The sequence below is a fragment of the Lactuca saligna genome, chromosome 7 (genome assembly GCF_052625555.1).
Source record: "Lactuca saligna cultivar CGN05327 chromosome 7, ASM5262555v1, whole genome shotgun sequence".
Taxonomy (NCBI): Eukaryota; Viridiplantae; Streptophyta; class Magnoliopsida; order Asterales; family Asteraceae; genus Lactuca; species Lactuca saligna.
The window spans coordinates 157,400,957-157,424,526 of record NC_136423.1 but is presented as its reverse complement, the minus strand read 5'-3'; positions in this window follow the sequence as shown (position 1 = coordinate 157,424,526).

Here is a 23,570-nt window from a genome sequence, read left to right as displayed (position 1 = left end):
AGGAGTACTCCAAACATCAAGGGCTCAACTCAATAAGAGATTAAAGAGCCACCTAAGCTAGATATGAAGTTTTAGTTCCTAAATTCATCAAAAAAATCTGAGTATTTCATATCCAATTAATAGCAAATATGTACATTACTTATTGTAAACGTCCGTATTAATAGTTTAAAGTGATATAGTCTAAAGGTCAAACAGTCATAGTATAGAATCAGAAGAGTATATTTCGTCCCCAACAACTCTTCTACTTGTATTTACACGATTGATCATTGTTAAATGAAACACATATCAAATTATCTTTATTATATGGTATTAGAACAAATGTTCGATTCACACAAAAATCTATCTGTTTTCGTTTTTTATGATGGCTTTAGGAGCTACCAATCTCCTCAATTTGGTTATCATCATAGCCAAATTACCATTAAATTGGATCAAAAAAACTATTTTTTATGGCACACAACAACTGTATCGTTGCTATAAACGTTTGATTTGGAGGAATTTGTCTTAAACCCTAAACCACCATTGGAGATGATTGACGTTCTCGTCGTTGCAGTGATATCGGCCATTGCCACCGCTCCTGCTGTTGTCATGGTTCATGCCACGACGGCTCCAAATCCGGAATACACCACTTGGAAGGAACGTGATAAATTTGTTTTGCTTTGGTTCAAGTCTACATTTACTGATCATGCGTTAGCTCTAGCCGTCCGCTCCACTTCATCTCGTGCCGCCTGGCAGACAATTGAAAAATTGTTTCAAGCTCAAACTAGGGCATGTTGAATGCAATTGAAGGATCAATGCAAACTCTTGCGAAAGGTTCTACCATGCTTGAGTATATAGAGCGAAAACGCTCTATCTCTGATGCATTAGCCGAAAATCTTCATCCTATTCCTGATGAAGATCTTATAAGCTATATTCTCAGTGGTCTAGATTCATATTATGGAGGTTTAATTATTGCCTTTATGATGAAATCGGAGGCTCTAACCGTTGATCTTGTAGGATATATGTTACTGGAAGAAGCAAGACTTAAGCAAGAACACATGTGTCTTGCTTCAATCAATCCCGCCCCCACTGTTGCTTCCCTAAATGTCAGTTGATCCACCTACAAACATTAAACTCATGTTGTATAGGGCTCAAATTCTTCATATTCTCCTCGCAATACAAACCCTCTAAATAAGTGTACCATGTTTCAATTGTGTGGTAAAACTAGACATGAAGCAATTGATTGATGGTAGAGAGGCAATCTAACAGACTCCCCCCCCCCCCCCCCCCCCCCCCCCCCTAAAACCAAATACTAGAGGCAATACTCGTTAAGCTCACTTGACTAAACAAAGTCAATCTATCATGCTTGATCCGGCTTGGTACATTGACAGTTGAGCGACTGACCATGTCACACCAAACCTCAACAAACTCAATATTGTTGATACCTACATTGAAGATGACAAACTCCAAGTAAGAAATGGTAATAACTTGACTATCTCTCATATTAAATATTCATCTTTGCCTTATCTTAAATTACCTAACGTTGTTCATATTCCTGATCTCACTAAGTCTCTTCTTAGTTTATCAAAAGTCATTGATGATAACCCTGTTTTTATTTTTTTTTTTAAATATTTTTTAATTTTTAAATTTGGCCTAAAAGTTATTATATTAAGACGTTTCAGGGTCGAACTTTAATCGAAGGGGTAAAAAGTAGGGGCTCTATCGGTCGCATCATTAAAATTTTCGTTTATCTAAAAAAGATTTAAATTCCAGTCGAATTTTTTTACATGGATGGCATATGCGGCATGCTCACCCGCATGCACCAATTCTTAGGCGTTTAGTTTCAAGTTTTCAACTTCCTGTTTCCAACAATAAATTTCCTAATATTTGTGACTCATGTCAATTAGGAAAAATTCATAGGATGCATCTTCCAACTTCCCATGTTATTTCTTAAAAACCATTTTAATTGATTTATTTGGATGTTTGGGGGCCTCCTCCTATTTTCTCATTAAATGATGATATATACTTTGTGTTGTTTATGGATGATTGCTCAAAATTTATATGGCTTTATCTTCTATCTCGTAAGTCACAAGTTTATCAAACTTTTCTTGATTTTAGCACAATGGTCAAAGACTTTTCTTGTGACATAAAACATATGCAGATCGATTTGGGGGGGGGGGGGGGGGGGGGAGGGGGAGGTATCAAAATGTTTTCTTCATTCCTTAAAACACATGTCATCATTTGTCGTGTATCCTGTCCACATACACAAGAACAAAATGGGGAAATCGAAAGACGAAATCGGGTTTTTGTTGAAAAGGGTCACACTTTACTAACACAACCTTCATTACCAAAACTTTTTTAGGAGCATGCATTAAAAACTGTAGCATACTCGAATAATGGAACTATTACCCTTATTGTACAACAAAATTCTAGATTATTCACTTCAAAAGACTTTTGATTGTCTTTGTTACCCTTATGTTCGACCCAACAACCCTCACAAAATCGATTCCGATCGAAACTATGTATTTTTATGGGTTATAATGCATCTCACAAAGGGTACATTTACTATCACCAACCTAGCTCACACACACACACACACACACACACACACACACACACACACATATATATATATATATATATATATATATATATATATCACGCCATGTTGTTTCGATGAATAATAATTTCCATATGTTAGTACAAATTCACCAAATCTCACACCCACATCGCCCCATACTGATTTATCTCCGACAATTCTTGCCACTGTTAATCCACCTAAAATTTTGGTGTTTGAAGGCCCAATATTTGGTCAAACTCCTCCAATAACCATGGATCAGAAAACTCCACCAAACAACCCACTATCAAATGATCCCATACCGTCTACCCTAACACCCGAGGCATCTCAATCGTTGGCTCCAACTTATCAAAATTTCAATGTCTAATCATGAGCACGAGTAACAACATCTATTTTTCGACCTGTTGAAAATACTCAGCTTACCATGATAAATAAGGCTCGAACGAATTCTCTAAAACCAAAACGACTCCTTTCTGATACTTCATCTCCTAATTTCGAGCCAACTAATTTCACCCAAGCCAACAAACATTAATGACGGCGTGATGTGATGAGGGCATAGTATGATTCTCTCATGAAAAAACAACACCTGGTCTCTAGTAACGTGTCCCACTAAGTCTAACATTGTTGGTTGCAAATGGATTTACAGGATCAAGAAAAGGGATGATGGAAAAATCGAAGGACATAAAGCATGATTGGTGGCTCAAGGGTTCAGTCAAGAGGCAAGCATCATCTAGTTTGACATGTTAAGTCTAGTAATCAAACCTACCACCATATGTTTAGTACTATCGATTACGCTTTCAAAAAATTGGAGAATTCGACATCTAGACATCAAAAACGCTTTCTTAAATGGTGATTTATCGGAGACCGTTTACATAAAGCAACAAAAGGGATTTAAAGATCCAATACATCCTACTCGTATCTATAAACTACACAAAGAACTTTATGGGCTAAAACAGGGGCCCATAGCCTGGTTCAAACATGGGACTCCAAACATGGGCCCATAGCCTGGTTTAAACATGAAAAGCTATAAAGTAGTAGCATGGAATCATGGGACTCCAAACATGCATATCCATGCAAAGCATTAATGACAATAAGAATTTGGAAGGTATTCCAAGAGCATCACAAAAAGGCTTGCACATTTAATGTACAACATCTTTGATGGGTCCTACCATGGAGGTGGTCTTCGGTATGGCTCGAGACACGTATCAAATTTAGTCCTTGATTGTATGTTTATACCACTTTAAATTTAGAGGGAAAATTAAAATAAAGGGAATATTAGTGTTTGATAGACTTGCTCTAGTTTTGACATTAAAGGGAAATATTTTATGGACTCAAGGAGAACTTAGTACAAACTGAATGTTCACATATATATGATTATCATATATATTTCTTGATTTGGAGGGACACCTATTAGAGGCTAGATTTTAATATGCAAGACTCATTTATTAGTAACGGATACCATATATTAGTGAATATTTAATCGGTCATGAAATGCTATATAGAGGATAACTTATTAAGGAATAAATTTCAATCTTTAATACACATATTTTGTTTTGTTGAAATCATGCTTATCAGATACTAAATTGCTTATCACATTCCAAATATATTATTTGTGATTAGCCATAAATAATATTTGGAGAGAAACATATATGTGGCTAAATTCTAGTTTTTAAAAGATATACATCACTTTTTATTTATAGAGAAATCTATCAAGAACTAGATTTGAGTATACAAGACTAACTAATTAGTCATAGATATCATAAACATAATAGAGACCAACAAATCAATCATATAGACTATTTGGAGGGGGAATCATTGTGGATTGGATTTTAATCTGTAATTGCATATATTACTTTAGATTAGAAAAACACATATCAGGACCAAATGTTTAAGAGTGATTAATTAGTCATATATATTAAACATTAGAGACTGGTGAATTGGTCACATATACTTATTATAAGTGAACATATTAGGGACTAAGTTTTTAACTCTGGTTGACATGTATCATCTTAGATTTGGATGGACACTTATCATAGACTAAATTTTACAATACAAGATTTATTAATTACACTTGGATACAATGGGCATTTTCTGCAAAACAAGCTGGTAGCGGGTAGCTTGTAGCTTGTAGCGTTTTGTTAAACGCTACATGAAGTAACCTTTGGATTTGGAACATTTTGTTTAAACTAAATGCTAGAAGTTTGTAGTGCCAAACAAGGCTTTTTCTTCAAAATAGAACGTTTTTCCAAAGGGCGTGTTCAACATGAAACGTTTGGGAGCGTTTGAGAGTTTCTAGCTTTTAGCGTTTGACAAAACGCTCCGTTTTGAACAAAATGTATTGTTTGGGACTACAAGCTTCTAGCTTATAGTTTAAACAAAATGCTCAAAATCCAAATGCTACTTCATGTAGCGTTTAACAAAACACTACAAGCTATAAGCTAACCGCTAACAACTAATGTTTCTGAACACGCCCAAACGCTAAAAGTAGAAGCTTTCAAACACTCAAAAACGCTTCGTTCCGAACACACCCAATATGTTAGACGCTAATGAATTAATCATGACTATTTTTTGAACTTTTAACTTAAATAGCCCTCCAAATTACAATAATATCACTATTTAGCCAATATAATAAATCATGATAATTAATTTTTTTTCAACCTTTGCTCGAATTCGATTCTCTGCTTATTGTTGCTTTTTACAAGTGGCCGATCATGTCTATCATTCTAATGAGGATTCGAAGGCAGTGTCGGCTCAAACAGAGCATGCCTTGAGAAAGCAAGAGGAGATAAAGGGTAAAAGGTAAAGAGCGTATGTACCTTGAGTGTGTTGGAAAACGACTAATCTTTCTTACATAAAGTAATGTTTAAGATGTATAGCATTCCAGGATCATGGCAGGACATTTCCATCGAGGGTAGTCAACCAATATGCCCCCTTACCTGCTTCGACATCTATAAGATACGAGCCTTCCCATTTAGGTGCCAATTTACCTGCACTAGCATCCTTGGTGTTTTTGAATGTTTTCCTCAATACGAAGTCTCCTATTTTGATTCTTCTGACTTTTATATTTTTCTGTACGCCTTGGTGAATCTTTTTTGATGAGCATCGATGAGAATCTTGAAAAGATCCCTGAGCTTGTCGATAGTATCAAGATCTTGGGTCAGGATCCTGTCATTTTTTTCCTGATTTTAAAGTAGGTATCTTGCTGTTAGGATCACTAGATCAGTGGGGATAATTGCTTTGCTCCGAAAACTAAGGAGAATGGGGTTTGGACTTTGGCTACTTTGGAAGTGGTTCTATCTTCCCACAATACGAAAGCAAGTTCTTTTGTCTATTTTCCGATTTTTTTATGCATCCTTTTCTTCAAGTTATTGACTTTGATTTTGTTGTTAGATTCTGCTTGGCCGTTGGCTTGAGGGTGAACAGGAGTGGACATTACCATCCTGATTCTCCAACTCGACAAAAAGTCTCTAGTCCTCTTGCTTATGAACTGGTATTCATTATCATATATGATTTCGACAGGGATCTCGAACCTGGTCAGGATATTGCATTTAATAAATGAGACAACCTTGTATTAAAGCTTCGACTTCTATCCATTTTGAGAAGTAGTCTATCATCACTAGCATCAAGATCTTTGCTCCATGAGCTACCAACATTTTTCCTACTAAATCCATTCCCCACTTCTTGAATGGCCAAGGGGAGACAATAGGATGGTGGTTTTGTTGGTTGATGTAGGATGTTTCTATGTCTTTGACAAGCATCACGTTTTTTTGCATGATGGAAGGAGTCTTTCTTCATGGTTGGCTAGTAGTATCCTGTCCTTTGTACTTTGGAGTATAAGGATATGCCCCATGTGTGATTACCGTAGTCTCTTTCATGTATATCCCTTAGAATGTATGCAACTTTGTCATCTTTTAAGCATCTAAGGTATGGACCTGCAATAGATTTTTTTATATAATATACCTTGGATTATAACAAACCTTGAGACCCTTGTTCTAAATGCTCTGTCGCTGTTTCCCTCTTTTAGGATCGTGCCATTCTTGAGGTACTCCATAATAGGTTCGATCTAGGATCTTGAGGTTGGGGAAGGATCCTTGGTGTTAGGATCCTGATAAGGAAGTATAGAATTAGGATCTTCGATTGTAGGGACATTAGTAGTTCCCTTGTGATCGTTGGGATCCTTCAGTCTTTTGGAAGGATCCTCGATTGCTCGGATCAACACATGGGTTATGAAGATCCTGGTTTCTGGAGGGATCCTAAGCGAAGATCCTAGATTGGCTAAGGCATCCGCTTTAACATTCTCTTCTCTAGGAACCTAGTTCATGCTAGATGCTTTAAATTTTAAGGCTGTGTTTTTGAGGATCTAGAGATATAGTGCTAATCTTTCTTGTTTTAATGAATAGCATCCATTAAAATGGTTAATCAATAATTAAGAATTGATGAATACCATAAGATATTGGATTCGAAGATCCTTGGCTAACTGTAATCCCATGAGTAATGCATTGTATTATGCTTCGTTGTTGGTTCTATTGAACTCATAGCATATTACTTAGGGTTGGATGTCCCCATGTGGAGATTTTAGTATGATCCTTAGGCTAGTTCCTCTTTGGTTTCATGCTCCATCTGTGAATAGTCTCCATCTTCCCATGTTCTCTTCTTCTAGAATTTGTTTGGCTTATATTTGTACTTCCGCTTATAGATCATCGCTAAAGTCATCCACAAAGTCCGCCAATGCTTAAGACTTTATAGTCGATCTTGGTTGATACTTTATGTCATATGTGCTTAATTTTACGCACCACTTTGCCACCCTTCCTAAAATTTATGGTATTTTCATAACATTTTTATGGGAAAATTGGTTCTTACTTTTATAGGATTTGTTTCAAAATATTGTCTTAATTTAGTAGAAGCAGCTACCAATGCGAGTATAAGTTTTTGAAGGTGGGAGTACCTGGTCTCAAGATCCAAGAGAATTTTAATAACATAGTAGATAAGATGTTGATACCCGTTAAGAACCCTACCCAATACTGCACTCACCGTATTTGAGGATATTGAAAGGTAGAGAAGAAGTGGTTCCCCATCTAATGGTTTTACATATAGTGCTGAACGTTAATATTTTTTAAGGTTCCTGGAAAGCATCTTCATGTTCCTTGGTCCACTCGAATATTTTGTTATTCTTCAATATGTCATAGAAAGGCTTTCATATTTCTGAGGATCTTAAGATGAGCCCGTTAAGGTTTACAACTCTTCCTGTTAGTCTTTTAATATCTTTTGTTGAGGATGATGATCTTACATCAAGGATGGCCTTAATTTTCTTTGTGCTTGCCTTAGTTCTCCTTTTGGCATCCATGTATCCAAGGAATTTGTTTAATTTCATCAAAACGTGATACTTGAGGTATTTAGCTTCATGTTATATTTATCCAGTATGTAGAAAGCTTCTTCAAGATCATTGATATGATCTTCTACTTTCTTGGACTTGACCACCATTTCGTCGATGTAGATTTCCATGGTGTCCCCTAGTTCTGTTGGGTTATGAGCAATCTAACACTCCTAAGTGTACATGCAATCCGAAATACCCTGGATCTATGTTTTCTCTATTATACATGTAAATATGAATATTCCAAGGTATTACCCTATTTGGCATATAATCTTTGATACTTGGGTAATAAAATAGATAGAATACATACCTTTTTTTTATGTAACTTGTCTTCATGAAGCTTGAGTGCCTAGTGCCCCAAGTGTAACACCTCAAATGGTTCACACAACACCATGAACACTTGGAATAACCTTGACAATAAGGATACTTTTCTTCTCTCTAATGAAAACGAAATTTCCCTTTTGTGTACACACACTAGTCCAATTTCACCAACCAAGGACATCTTTATATAGTGTGTAGATTAGGGTTAAACCCATGAACCTTCATTTCATATGATCCATGGGTTAAACTGTCACACCCCAAAACCGAGAACGGCGGAAACGTTTTGGGGCGTAGGACATCATGTAATGTATCACAACAATGTAAAGTATTAAACAAGCAACAACATCATCCATTGCATTAATAGTATAACTTTAGTTACAACCGTGTTCTTTCATAAGATACAACAATAAAATGAATAATCAGAATAAGACGAGTCTGGACTGCTCAGTCTTCACAAACCTGTTCGTCGTACCTGTCTATTTGTGACATGAGAATACAAGTTATTTTGAAAGCGAGTATCAGCCAAAAATCTGGTGAATTTATAAGTATTAATGTGTCTTTGATTTGTAAAACTTGAAATGAAAGTTTTGACATTGTTTTGAAAGAAAGTCGTATAAGTATGAAAATGTTTGTAAGTAATGGAAAGTGTTTGAATAACCCTAGAAATCCCTATGATCCCTATAAAAGAAATCTTCTACCAAGACCCTACTGTTTTGAAAGTATTCTTCTATCAAGACCCTACTGTTTTGAAAGTAACCAAGTAAGTAGTCTTCTCACGAGACCCGCTGTAAGTAAGTAGTCTTCTCACGATGCCCACTGTAAGTAAGTATATACCTAAAAGTTTACTAGGAGTATATGAACGTATACTTTTTCTACCCAAAGGCACTAAACCGACTGACTTGAACTCTTATGTCTATATATGTACACATAATATATAACTGATATTTAGACGACCTTCGGTCGGATACCCAATAACCTACCAGACCACATCCCAACGGGGAAAAGGAAATAAAGTGGGTTAGCCTTCCTAAGTCCTTTAAACATTATTTATATAAATATACATATACAGGCATGCTTTCAACAAGGTATCTATGTAAAGGTCTTCATGTAAGTGTATCCAAGTAAGTGTATCTATGTAAGTGTACCCACGTAAGTGTATCCAAGTAAGTGTATCTAGGTAAGTGTATCCAAGTAAGTGTATCTTTACAAGCAACATGTATTCGTATGGACTCATGAATGAACTGACTCTAGTGTAATTCCTTGTAATAGGAATAGCAAGTAGTATCTCCTAACTATACCTATAATAGTTACTAGAAATGTACAAGTATCAATGAAAGTATACCTTTGCTAGCCAAAGGTACTGAACTGACTGAAGGCACTTTTATGTCTAAATATATATATATATATATATATATATATATATATATATATATATATATATATATATATATATAATATAAAATAGATAACGAATATTTAGACGACATTCGGACGGATACCCGATACCCTACCAGACCACATCCCAACGGGCAAAAGGAAATAAAGCGGGTTAGCCTTCCTAAGTCCTTTAAACATTATTTATATAACTATACATATACAGGCATGGTTACAACAAGGTATCTATGTAAAGGTCTTCATGTAAGTGTATCCAAGTGTTGTAGGGTATGGCTTACGGGTGTAGGGTTCAAGGAAAACTCCCTAAGGGAGTTCACGGCCCTAAGGTCCTCAACAAATGAGTTTACGGTCATAAACTTATGGGTTTACATCCGTAAGCTCATAATTCCATGACCATTTGATGATTTGAGGCTTTACAAGACCCTAAGAAGCATTTCTACTTGATGGATTAGTCCTTGGAAGAGATTAGGGAACCTTTCAACTCCTTTGAGGAGTTCACGGCCCTAGAACAAAATCTCTTAGAGATTACAGCCGAAATCTCTCATGGGTATGGTGTTGTTGGTGTTTTCAAGTCCCTAACTAAACTAGGAATGAATCTAGGCTAGTGTCCAAGGTTTATGAAGAGTTAAAGCACACTTTGGCACTCTTGATTGGGGTTCACGTTCCAAGAACTTCTTGGGCCGTGAACACCTTACTCTTGGTGTTCTTGGGGTGTTTTCTAGTCCTACATACATTAGGGTACGAGTCTAGGCTAATTTCATCGCAAAAGGAAGGGACTAGGGCACTCTTTTGTCCCTTAAAGAAGGGTTTACGGTCCAAGACGTTCTTGGGGCGTAAACTATTTGATCTTGTTTTTTTCATACAATTTCTATGTTATTAGACACATATCAAGCCCTATAATACATTTAGATAGAAGTACTCACGATTTGGGACGAAAGGACGAAGATCCGTGGGAGAGAATTTGGTTTTTCTCTAGTTGGAAATGGAACAAATGAATAAATATGGCTAAGGACCATATATATACCCTTAGGGTTTTGGACCGCAAACTCTATGTTTGGGTCGTATAATTCCAATTTCTTGGAGTATGAAATGTCTTTGTTGCACAAAAGCATCCCCTCTCCTTGCATCTCCTAAAGTGTAAATCATAAAATGTTCAAACTTATCCCAAATCATCTGAAAGTTAACATTAACTGTTCTAACTTCTATTGACTTGATATGTAGTACAGAATGGAAATTTCGGGTTGTCACATAAGCACTCCATGGACTATCCATGAAAGCTTAGCCCAACCTAAGTGAACTTGGCCCATCACACATATATATCTAAGAGTCCATATTTAATTAGTTCCTTTTGATCACTTAATGAATTATAAATTAATTCTTGATCAATACTAATAAATAATATGATTATATATTAATATATTAGAACTTATAATATATTAATATAAATCACTAGTATCCTTTTTCCTCTTCTTTTCTATCCAATTGTCCCGATGCCATGCAACCCACATGGACCATGCCAAGTCGGGTCAAGTATTACCAATTATGGTTATGGACTTAGATATTAATCCAATAGTCTCCTACTTGGATAAGTCTAAAACTATTATTGAGTATGACTTCAAAACCCGACTAGCAATCGTAGCTCTCAAAAGCTTCTATCGAACTCTGACGTGTTAACTGAACTTTGATCTTGTAAATAACTTTTCCATTAGATAAGAGATCATATATTCCTCTATTCTAGATATCGTATGGACTGAGACATGGATTATAAATCATTCTCTCTGTCCATATGTTGTTTCCCGATTTCCGATTTATGACGATTGACTGATCGAACAAATAAAATCACTCCTAGCTTGGCCAAGCACTCACGTGTATCATCATTAAATCATCGAGGGGCCCACATATATCACTTTTATCCCAAAGTTAAAAGGAATGGATAAACTTCAACTCATATGGCTTGTTCTACTACTTGTTGAATCATACGCAAAGGCATGTTATATAACATCGAGTTACCAATGCTTTTTCGTGCGATCAATGTATAACCAACTCATATCTCTAGGTTTGAAGAATATAAGATATTATCATCTCATGATCACTGGTGATAAAATCTATGAAGTGATTCCAATGAGCGCGGGTTGAATCCAATACTCAGAACTTATGAGCACTCATGAGTGTTGTAGCACCATTTTGTCTAACATCTTAGACCTCTACAATCCAACCCATGACAGTCTTGATTCATATCTACTTCCAACATATGACCGACTGTGGATGGTTTGAATAACTTAGTCATTCGGGAAGAATGGCCTAGTTTATTCTGGAAGTCAAAACATGCAAAGTGAAACCCAATAATAATCGAATCCAATATGGTCACAGAACTTATGAATATAAATAGAACACATTTTATTTATCACCATATTGATTACACATTCTTCATCGTATACTATTTCAAACTATCAACTTTATACTTGAATTAAAAACACTAGTTGTCCCATGCTCCAAGCATGTACACTATGTTTTTCTAAACAATAGCTTTGCCATACACCAAGTATGCATTCTATGTTCGTCTATGATCCTTACTTTGTGAACTAGATCGATTGAACATAATTTCAATGATTCTCTTTTCACACTCCCAAATTCTTATTGAAAATTTAAGAATTTCAATTTCCTATTATTTATCGAAATATGTTAGATTTTAAACTTATATGCATTGATCCTCTTGTAATGATTATGCACAAAGTCACAAAGACTTCTCAACAGACATTATAGAGTATTCTAATGGAGATCAAACTCCATGGAAACACCCTTCTTGCATTAAGTTTTTCTAATCTTACACAAATTGAATAACTTCCACCTATGGAAACATTTCCATATTCCCATTTTAAGTATGACTTCTGAACACAAGTTGCCTCTTTTGAGAATATGTCAATATGATCCTTCCAAAATTAACACTATACTTCCAACTGTCCCTAAGTAGCCAATCTTTGGAAAACCTTAGATTGTCCTCGACAATTGCTTAATCATTTTAGTCATATCCAATTTTAGAATTTTCCCCACTTAATGCCCTGAGCATTTTGAAAATTTAGAAAGGATGAATATTAGAGTGCATGCAATCGATCCTATATCCGAAGCATATGGGACACGATTCATGATGTCTCACATAAAGACATGATTCTAAACCAGTCTTTTGCTACAATATTTCTATTTTCCAAGTTCTCATAATTCAAATTATGAAAAGGGATGCCGTAATCATAATCGAATTTTAGAACGCAAATATGTACCCACATATAGAATTTCCTTATGTTGAGATATTCCAACATAACATTCATATATATACTTGACTAAATCTGATTAAAATCTCACGATCTAGGCGTATAGATTTGAGAGTAAATATAGTTTCTTCTCCCTTAATTACATCAAAACAACTTTTTCCCAATTGAAACCTTTTATTTTCTATAATTAACATTGCTAACTTGCAGCACTGACAATAACTATCATGCTCCCACTAAAATGATGATTATTAGCATAACACATATTCTCCCACTAGCTTTGACATGTACTCATAAATCAGTTGGACTTCTAGAAATCAATACTGTATTGACTTGCATACCAGAAATATGAAAAGGGATGTCGTAATCATAGTCTCAATTGTTTAGATGTTTGCTATCTGCTTCAAATCTACTTGGTGGAAGTGTTTCCTCACCTTCATTTTCATGAATCGGAGAGAAACCTTATGACCCTTAGATTTTAGGGTTTATGTGCTCTTATCCATGTGAATTCTCAAAACCATAGTCACAAGACAAGGATAATGACAAATCCAAACTCATATGGACTGAACTCAATCTTAATTTCTTGCCACCTGGCAGCTCAAGGGCCTGCTATTTCTTCCATGTTGTTATGCAACCAATTGAGAGCTCTAAGAGCTTATATGCAAAGCCAACTTTAACTGGAATGGGCATAGAAATAGAAATATGTCAACACGATAGGTTATAAACCTCACATCGTGTGCTAGTGCTAAACTACAACTTTTTATTCTTGATTATCCTTTCAGGATCTTTAAGGCTCCCACTATCCTCTTGACATATAAGACTATCTTTCCAAATATTCAAGAGATAGTTTGGATTCTTTATCAAGAAAAACACTTTACACAATTGGTCTTAGTTGGTCTTTGTTTTATCCAAAACATCACAACTTACCAATTTCAAATGTACAAGAGTATGATACTTTTACTCTTACATTTGACTAGTGTTAAGAAACCATCCTTTAAGATATGTTACTTAAGTTACAATCTTGGTATATGACTCTAAGAATTGTTTTTGGAACAAGGTATGAATCATCTTCTTGATTTGACCACTTCAATAATTTCTTAGCTCCTCTTCTTAGCTATTAGAATGCAATTAGAAGATGAATTGTGAAAAGGTCTCTTAATCATTAATATGATCATATAACATGATACTAAAGTACTCTCCCATCTTTTTAGATTTGAGAAACTTTTATCATTCTGCCTAATTTGATTCTTCTCATTCTTTCTGCCATACATCGAATTTTTTCAATGCATCAGAATTACACTTAAACATGTAAGTGTAACCATATTTACTAAACTTTAGTAAAACATGACGAATAATTTTATCGATCTTTTGTGGTGGACTTTGACTAGTGCACAAGAATGTGTACTTGATCCCTTAGTCCTTCACTTGACTCACATATACATGTGAACAAGGAACTAGTATTAATTTTCAAAAACTGAAAGTTCTCATTCATCATACTGTACAACTTGTATGATTCCAAGTTTCTATCCAATTAAAAACTTCGGTGATGAGAAGCTTTCCTTATTTAGTTAATTTAGACACTACCACAAAAGAAAGAATCAAATTCATATTTCCAATATTGCTATAAACATACAAACATCACGTTTTCATAAATGTCATTGCAAGGAGATATAACATAAAACAAAACAAAGTTTTATTTATTTATAAAATGCAGAAAAAACTCTTCCTTAGAATGCAACTTTAAATGAAAACTATACTATTACATTTTTCCTAGCAATCTTTCATAACTCTTAAGAGTAGTTCAAGAATCTGATCTTCAATCAAGCGATCGAAATCCATCTTCGCGATCAGATTCAACATACTCTTTCTTTAAGTTTTATTCACTTTTCATTTAATTCTTAAAACATCAACATGTAACCCAGTCACATCATGTAATAAGAATCTCAATATTAAAATTTAATCGAGTTAATAGTCGACTTTACCTGAAGTATAGTCAAACTTATTGACTTTACCAGCCTTATGATCTTTCAGGTAAATTTGGCAGCTTCGCAACCAATACCCTTTCCTTTTGGCAATAGAACCATATTGACACTTTGGGAATGCTATATGGGACAATCTCAGTCTTAACCTTTCTCTTTACCATTTGGTCAACCGAGTTGACTATGTCCAATCCCCTTCCACTGGTAAGAGAAATCTTTTACTGGGTATCCAATGCAACCATTGTCAATGTCCATTGAAGGTTTGGAATGTTGATCTACTAATAAAATTTGCTTTACCATAGCTCCAAATCATTGTTGATTTAGCAGTACCAAGCAAATAGATAAGATCAATAAGGGTCATGTCATAGTCTATTTCATAGCATTCCCAAAGGTAACTCTTTATGTGACTTAGAAAGTGATTGAACATCCAACTTTATTAAGACTTTAACACCCAACTATCCCGGCTTGTCAATATGTGACTTCATCTCCAAGATGCGATCACACATAGACCTTGCTTGCCAATAGGGCTTGAGTGACCTTGAACTTGTGGGCTAGGGAGAATAATTGGAGGAGGTGGAGGAAGTGAAGTTCCAAGATATTTGGGAAGATCATAGATGTCTGAACTAGACATCTTTTGGGAGATATTCAAGATAGTTGATCTAAAGTCCTTAATATAACACCAAATATGAAATATTAAGGCTAAGACCCAACACAACATTTTGTAAATTGGAAGAGGGATGTCGTAATCCAAGCTATAAAATATTTGAATGTATGTGAATGACGATTCACCAATTTCCACCATGAAAAAACGAAATAATTCATTAGGTTTTCTAATTGGATTTGAAACTCCTAGATCTTTTAAGATTCATTGAACTGTTCAATGACATGTTTCAATCTCGAGTGTGCCCTTCAGGTTTTGTGACTGGGATGTCGAGGATCACAAAATAAGGTGAGAATAACCATTCAAATATACTTGGTACCATTAATTTTTACCCCTCAATCGATGTGCTGGTTAACCACACACGCTCCACTGATACTATGATAAACATTAAGTTACCATTTGCCTACGTTGTTAAATCAACCTAGTGTGCCAGTTAACTACACACGCTCCACTAACTGACTTAAGCAAAGTGCACAGTGTAATTTCATGGGTTAGCACCAAATTCACATTTTACTAAGTAACTAAGATTGGGTATTACTAAGAGTTTAGTTACTTAGTATTTATCATTAATACTTTTAATGAAGGGAGAATTATAGTCCTTGTCCTACCCGTTCGGTTAACAACCCTCCACCAGTTAAGGAACCGGTGGGTGAGAGTGGACACCCATTAAACTACCATTTTATAGGCAGTAACCTTATACCCCCCCTTATAGACCGGCTTCGTGAATGAGGCCTACTAATGGTAAGACGACTTGCTCTTATACATACACACACACACACACACACACACACATATATATATATATATATATATATATATATATATATATATATATATAAACTTATAATATTATAAAGTATAAGGGTTGAATTTTAACTTTTAAAATTTTAAGGGCTTAACTTCGAATTAAAGTATTCTTGGGAAAAATTTACAAATTCCAAAACTTGAGGGAAAGTTTTGAAACTATTCAAAACTTGTGGATTTTCATAACTTATGAGTTTAATTAAAGTTTTAATATTTTTAATGAAGAGACTCTTGGACATCCATAACTTGAGGACAAGTTATGGAGCCATAAATACTATTTAAAAGAAAAAGTCTTTTCATTTTTTGTAACCTAAGGCATGTTTTATAAGTTTTAAGATTCATAAATGTGACTTTTCATATAAATTAAAGACAAGTTACAAAAACACATTTTATGAACAATTTTTAGATTAATTTGGCGAAAACAACTCACACATATTTTTTTCCATTAATCTAAAAGAACTCATAAAACAAGGTAATGCAAAAAAAAACTTTTGGTAATCCATAACTTGAGGACAAATTATGAACTCCATTAAAATACATTTAGATCAAGAATTAACTAACAAACACTTTTGTAATAATTCCTATGATCTACCAAAACTCATAAGCATGAACAATCCATATCACCAATTTCAAGAATTACATCAACATAAATAAAACTTGAAATTTTGATTTTAACCTTGAAATTGGTTTACTATAATCATTAACACTTTAAAAATAGGTTTTATAAGTCCAAAATAGCTTAAGGTAATGATTCTAGATCAATTCCATCTTTAAAACTCGAAGATATGCTGTCTGGTGGTCCAACTCGTCGAGTGCATGAACCAACTCGGCGAGTTGGATGATTTTTGTCTTGGACTCGTCGAGTCCCTTCATGGACTCATCGAGTCCCCTATCTAGACAGCACAAATCTTCGATTTTCAATCAATTTTGCAAGTATAACAAGAAAACAAGCCTAGGCTCTGATATCACTATTGGGTTATGAGAAATCTAACACTCCTAAGTGTACATGCAACCCTAAATATCTTGGATCTATGATTTCTCTATTATACATGCAAATATGAATATTCCAAGGTATTACTCTATATAGCATACAATATTTGATACTTGGGGTAATAAAATAGATCTAATACATAACTTTTTTAATGTAACTTGTCTTCATGAAGCTTGAGTGCGTAGTGCCCCAAGTGTGACACCTCAAATGGTTCAAACAACACCATGAACACTTGGAATAACGTTGAGAATTAGGATACTTTGGTTCTCTCTAGTGAAATCAACATTTCCCTTTTGTGTACATACACTAGTCCAATTTTGTGTACACACACTAGTCCAATTTCACCAACCAAGGACATATTTATATAGTGTGAAGATTAGGTTAAACCCATGCCCCTTCATTTCATATGATCCATGGGTTAAACACTCCATGGACTATCCATGAAAGCTTAGCCCAACCTAAATGAACTTAGCCCATCATACATATATATCTAAGAGTCCATATTTAATTAGTTCCTTTTGATCACTTAATTAATTATAAATTAATTCTTGATCAATACTAATTAAATAATATGATTATATATTAATATATTAGAATTTATAATATATTAATATTAATCACTAGTATCCTTTTTCCTCATCTTGTCTATCCAGTTGTCCCGATGCCATGCAACCCAAATGGACCATGTCGGGTCGGGTCAAGTCTTACCACTTATAGCTATGGACTTAGACATTAATCCAACAAGTTTATCTTTGAGCATTTTGTTGGCTAGCCTTTTGTATGTTGCACCTGCATTTTTAAGACCAAATGACACAGTAGTATAACAATAGATACCGGTTAGAGTTATAAATGTCTTATCCTCTTAGTCAGATGGTTCCATCTTGATCTGTTGGAATCCCACGGATGCATTAATGAATGATAATAATTCATGACTTGTTGTCGCATCTATCATGGAGTTCATGTGTGGTAGAGGGAAAGGATCCTTGAGAAAAGCGTTGTTAAGATCCATATAATCTACACACATACTCTCCACTAATCATTCTTCTTTTTTACCATGACCACATTAGCTAGCCACCTTGGGAATTTCACCTCATTGATCATCCCTGTTTTGAGAAGTTTTCTACTTCTTCCTGTATAACTTGGTTTATCTCCGGTGCGAACTTCCTTCTTTTTTGGTGTATTGGTCTGCAAGATGGATAAATGTTAACTTTATGGGTTATTATATTTTTTCTATGCATGTCACATCCTCATGCTTCCATGAATACGTGTTGCTTCTAGCTTTAAGGAACTATATTAGATCATGTTCGATTTGTTCAGACATTAAGGATCCTATGAGAATTTTGGCTTCAGGATCCTGAAGGTTCAGAGGCACTTCTTTTATATATTGTTCTCTTGTTTATAGTACGTCTTGTGACCCTAATTTAATTTCTATGCTTGTCGTAGTATCCTCGAGGATTTCATCGAAGTCTTGTAGCATTCTTTAGATTCTTATTGATCCCCTACGATATTCACTGTCCCACATGGGTTAGCATCTTCATATACTGATGATATGTCAATGGAATAAGCTTTATGTCGTGGATCTATGATCTACCTAATATAACATTATCAGAGGATAATGTATCAATTACACAAAAACGTTGTATAGAGTTTACCCTCTCTATGTAGATAGGTAGCTTTATCTCACCAACGATGTGTTTGGTTTCATCGCTGAATCCGATCAGCACTGAGGATCTTTTAATTATTTCATACTCCGGGATGTTCATTCTTTTTAATGCGTCTAGGAGTATAATGTTAATTGAGGATCCTTTATCGATAAGGATCCTTCCAACAAAATGGTTGGCGATGTAAAGAGTGATCACCAATCTGTCATGGTGGAGATCCTAGATGTCTTGTCTATCTGTTTCGTCGAAGGTGATCTCCTTCTTGTTTGTGATTGACGTGTTCTTCTTTGTACCTTTTTCGTTCTCTGTTTTTGACACCTTGGCATACCTCTTTGCTGCAGAATATGAGTTACCAAAAATGTAAAATCCTCTAGAGATCACATAGGTTTCCTTGGCATGAGCAGGAAGGGATCCTAGTCTATCGAGGGTCTTCTGAGGATCCTGATCTTTCTCTTTAGCTATCTTGTTTCTTTTTCCAAGGATTTCTTTGAGGTATCCTTTGCCTAATAGGTTTGCAATCCTCTGTAATATGACTACAATCTTCATGGTATGCACACCATTTAGACATGTTTTTCCAAGTGGTGGATTTTTCTCTTATTTTCTTTGCCACCTTGCTTTGTCTCCAAGATCTTTCATAGCAAATATTACGCAAGAAATATCCATAAAAAATAATTGTCAGTAATTTTAGGAAAGTCTTCTTCTTCTCCTTCATCTTCAAGGGAATTAACTCTATAATGGTAAGGTTTGGAATATAGTTTTGACTTATTATCTTTAGGCTAAGGCGTCGACCTTTCTATTGAGGTGATCGTAATAACTTGGTGGGTTGCTCCTCCTTGAATCTCTTTTTCTTCTTCGAGCCTTATGAACCTTAATGCTCTGCTCCTGACTTCGTCCCTCCTTTTGCATGGAGTTCTTACAAGATCTTCATAGAAAGGAGAGTCCTTCTTTAAGCCCATTTTAAAGGCTTCAACCACAGTTGCGATGTCGATGTTGGGGATACACAACACTTCTCTACCAAACCTCTTCATAAAAGTCCTAAGGGATTCCTTAGGATCTTGGACCACCCGATAGATATTACTAGTGATCTTTTAGAATGCTCTGCTACAAGAAAATTGATTGTTAAATAAATTAACAAAATAAGCTAACTATGTTATAGTGTAGGGAAGGACTTTAAGAAGCCATATGAAAGCTGATCCTATCAGGGTTGAACCAAAACCCTTGCACATGCAAACTTCTTTCAAGTAATTAGGGGATATTAATGATCTCTATCTTTTCCCTGTGTTGTGCCATGTGGTCCTCATGATATGTAGTCCTGTCATAAGGCTTCATGTTAGGGGTTTGGAAGCGCTTTGGGACTTCAGTATCATCTATTTATAGAACAAATCTTAAGATCACGTGGCTTGTGGGGGATACTTCATGTACATGTTAAACTACTCCAAGCATGCTTAAGATCGTTTGTCTTAATTGCTGAAACTTCTTAACCATGATCGACTTAAACTTGCATCAAGGTCCATAGAGTTAGTGCTAAAGATATTGTTATTGACGGTGTTACCATGATCCTTGTTATTGGGATTAATGAAGGTTTCGTTAGGATCTTGGGTTGTATGGGCTTTCTCTTTTGGAGTTGCGTCGCAGATGAGAATAGAGGCCGGTATTGAGTATCCTATCTCACGGTGAATCGCTGAGGATCCTATGCTATTGAAGCTCAGGATCTTGGGCTATAAGATCGAGGGTGTTGCTTCTTGAAGCTTATGGATTTCATCCCTCATTCTCTCCACTTCCTTGAGAATTGTCCTGTTATCCTCTGGTTGTTGGGTGGCTTGTCATTCTATTCTCTTCATCATAGTGAGGATTTCATTGTTGGAAATCAACACAGGAGGATCCTAGAGTCCTTGGGTACGGATCGGAGGGGTGTTTTTTATGGGTGATTCTGAAGTTTTCTTCGGAGCTCCAGCTGGAGGTGGTGGAAGGTTTTTTTTTTGAAGAAATGTGAGGATTTGAGGAAGAGGATAAGGTGGATTGTGTAGACATGATTTTTCAAAAGATTTTGAACACTACCGGCCTACAGAGGGCTCCAAATTGTTTTGGTTAAAAATTACACAAGTGAAACTCAAGCAAATTGAATGAGATATTATGATGTTTAGAATAAACCAATACAAAAAGATGATCAAAGTGACATGAGTCTTTTACAAGGGAAGGGCTTGATCCTTGCTAGGATCTTCGGTACAAAAACTTTGGAGGTGATAATGATCACCTGCATTGATGATTTTATTGATAAAAAATGTTGATTACGAAGATGAAGGTAAAAATCGAAGTACAAGTATCGTATATAAGCTAAGTGTCTTGGTTTTATCTGTAATACAACTGTTATTTATAGTCTATAGTAAATAACAAGAAATCCAATAATTATGGGATCCTCCAAGATAAGCTTATAGAAGTTAGCTGACTTGGTATTCCTAGTCTTTTGCATGGTCAAAATGATACTTCATTGAGAATTAGTCTTTAGTTGACTATTTCTGCACATGTGGGAAAAATAAAGAAGCATGTAATCGATATTTACATTAGGATAGTAAATGATAATAATCAGGATCCTAGAGTATGTTTAAGGATCTCGAGGCTTTGAGAATCCTAAATGTAATTTTGTGATCCTACCCTAACAATTACATTCTCCTAATTTCATAGTTATAAAGAATGTATAAAACGGATATCGTATGAGGAAGTTATTTCTCTTCAAAATTATAAAAATTAATATTTATCTGGTTTTCCTGAAACGAACTGTGCATTGGTTTGTTTGAAATAGCTACGAGTCTCGTAAATTGCTTCTGAGCATGTTTTGACCAAATTAATATTATTTTATTTCATTTTATCACATTTTTAATTTTGACCAAATTCAGATTCGTGTAATCTATCAAATTTGAATCAATTAATCACAAAACTTTAAATGTTAATTCACAGAGCTCTCTATATCATAATTGAATTCCGCATGTGTTTTTGGAATCACCATTACTAAGACAATAAGCATGCACATTTCAAAAAAATTCAAGTATCGGGATCTATCAGCACGTGAACCAAGAAACAAAACGACATTACTAAAATACTTGACATGCATTAATTGTCAATAATTTCTTCTAAAAGTTATCTTGACTTTCAAAATGTAGTCATACCTTAAAGATAAAGCTACCTTGATCTTCCCCCACTACCATTATCTATAAACCTCTCATCTCTCTCTCTCTCTCTCTCTCTCTCTCACGCGCGCGCACACGTTGGAAGAAGACACCCACCGAAAATGGAGTTTTATTGCCACCATAGGAGCAATAGCCCCTTTTTCTTGTCGTAATTCACCACCCAAAATACCTTGAGCATGATTCCTGAGCAGGAGCAGCTGAACAACCCCCTTTCCTTTACGTTTAGCTGGATTAGAAAATAAGAAACAACAAGTAGCTATCGTTGCAGCTCCTCTCACCACTGAAGACAAAAGCACCAGCCGCCAACTGCTACCTTTGCCTCCCGATTTCCTTCATGAATCGCTAACAGATACCCACCATTTTCTTCTTCCTCATTCACCAATATTATTCAAACTCCCTCCCATCATTACACAACTCCATAGCCGGAAAAAAATAGGAAAGCAACCGAGAGGAGCACCAGATCAGTCCTCTCAGCCCTACTTCTGATGTTTCAACCACCACCGGGCCTGTCACCGTCATTGCTTCCTTTCCCATCCTCGTGAATGCGTAAACACCAGAGATGAACAACTATCAGACAATGTTTCTTTGTTTCCTTCATGTTTCCTTTCTGCTTTCATTCTAGTTCTTTCTACTCTGATCAAATTTGATTTAGAGATGCCCCTTTCCATCTCTCTACGATTGACTTACAAACACTAGACTAGCACCTGACTTCCTTCGATTGTTTATTCCTATTCTTGATCAGATGAAGACAAAAAAACTATTGAAGTCCCTTTCTTAGCCCCTATTTTCATAACCGTTAATCCACAAAGAACGAAAAACGATGAGTATAAGTGTCATACTATTGATCTTATACAATTTGATTGCCCGCCTGGAGTTGCTAGCTACAACAAACATATGCCAAGACGAATTTAGATGTTGACATTTACTTTGCATGAACATTACCACTTGCAATAATGAGGTGAAAGAGTTTAGCATGCCCTACTGTGGAGTCGATGCAAAAAAGTGTTGTGACACAGTTCGGTTATGAGTTCGCTATAGATCCTGAATTTGTTTAGTTACCGTATAGTATCGATATTGGATTTATACAGAGTTTTTGTTCACTTACACAAGCTGAAAGAAACTGTATGTAGTGGGATAGTTTGGGAATTAAAAATGATAAATGTGAGTACCACAAATTTATTTTATATCACTTAATTAATAATGTAATTCCAAAAAAATAAGTTATATCACTTATTTAATAATGTGACACAACTGATTTAGGTTTAATAGCTTACATTTAATAAGTTGTTTATATAAACCATTTGTTTTTATTAAAATACTGTAACATCGTAAATTTCCAAAACACTTTTTTTCATTTATAAAAACATAATTCATTTGTAAATCAT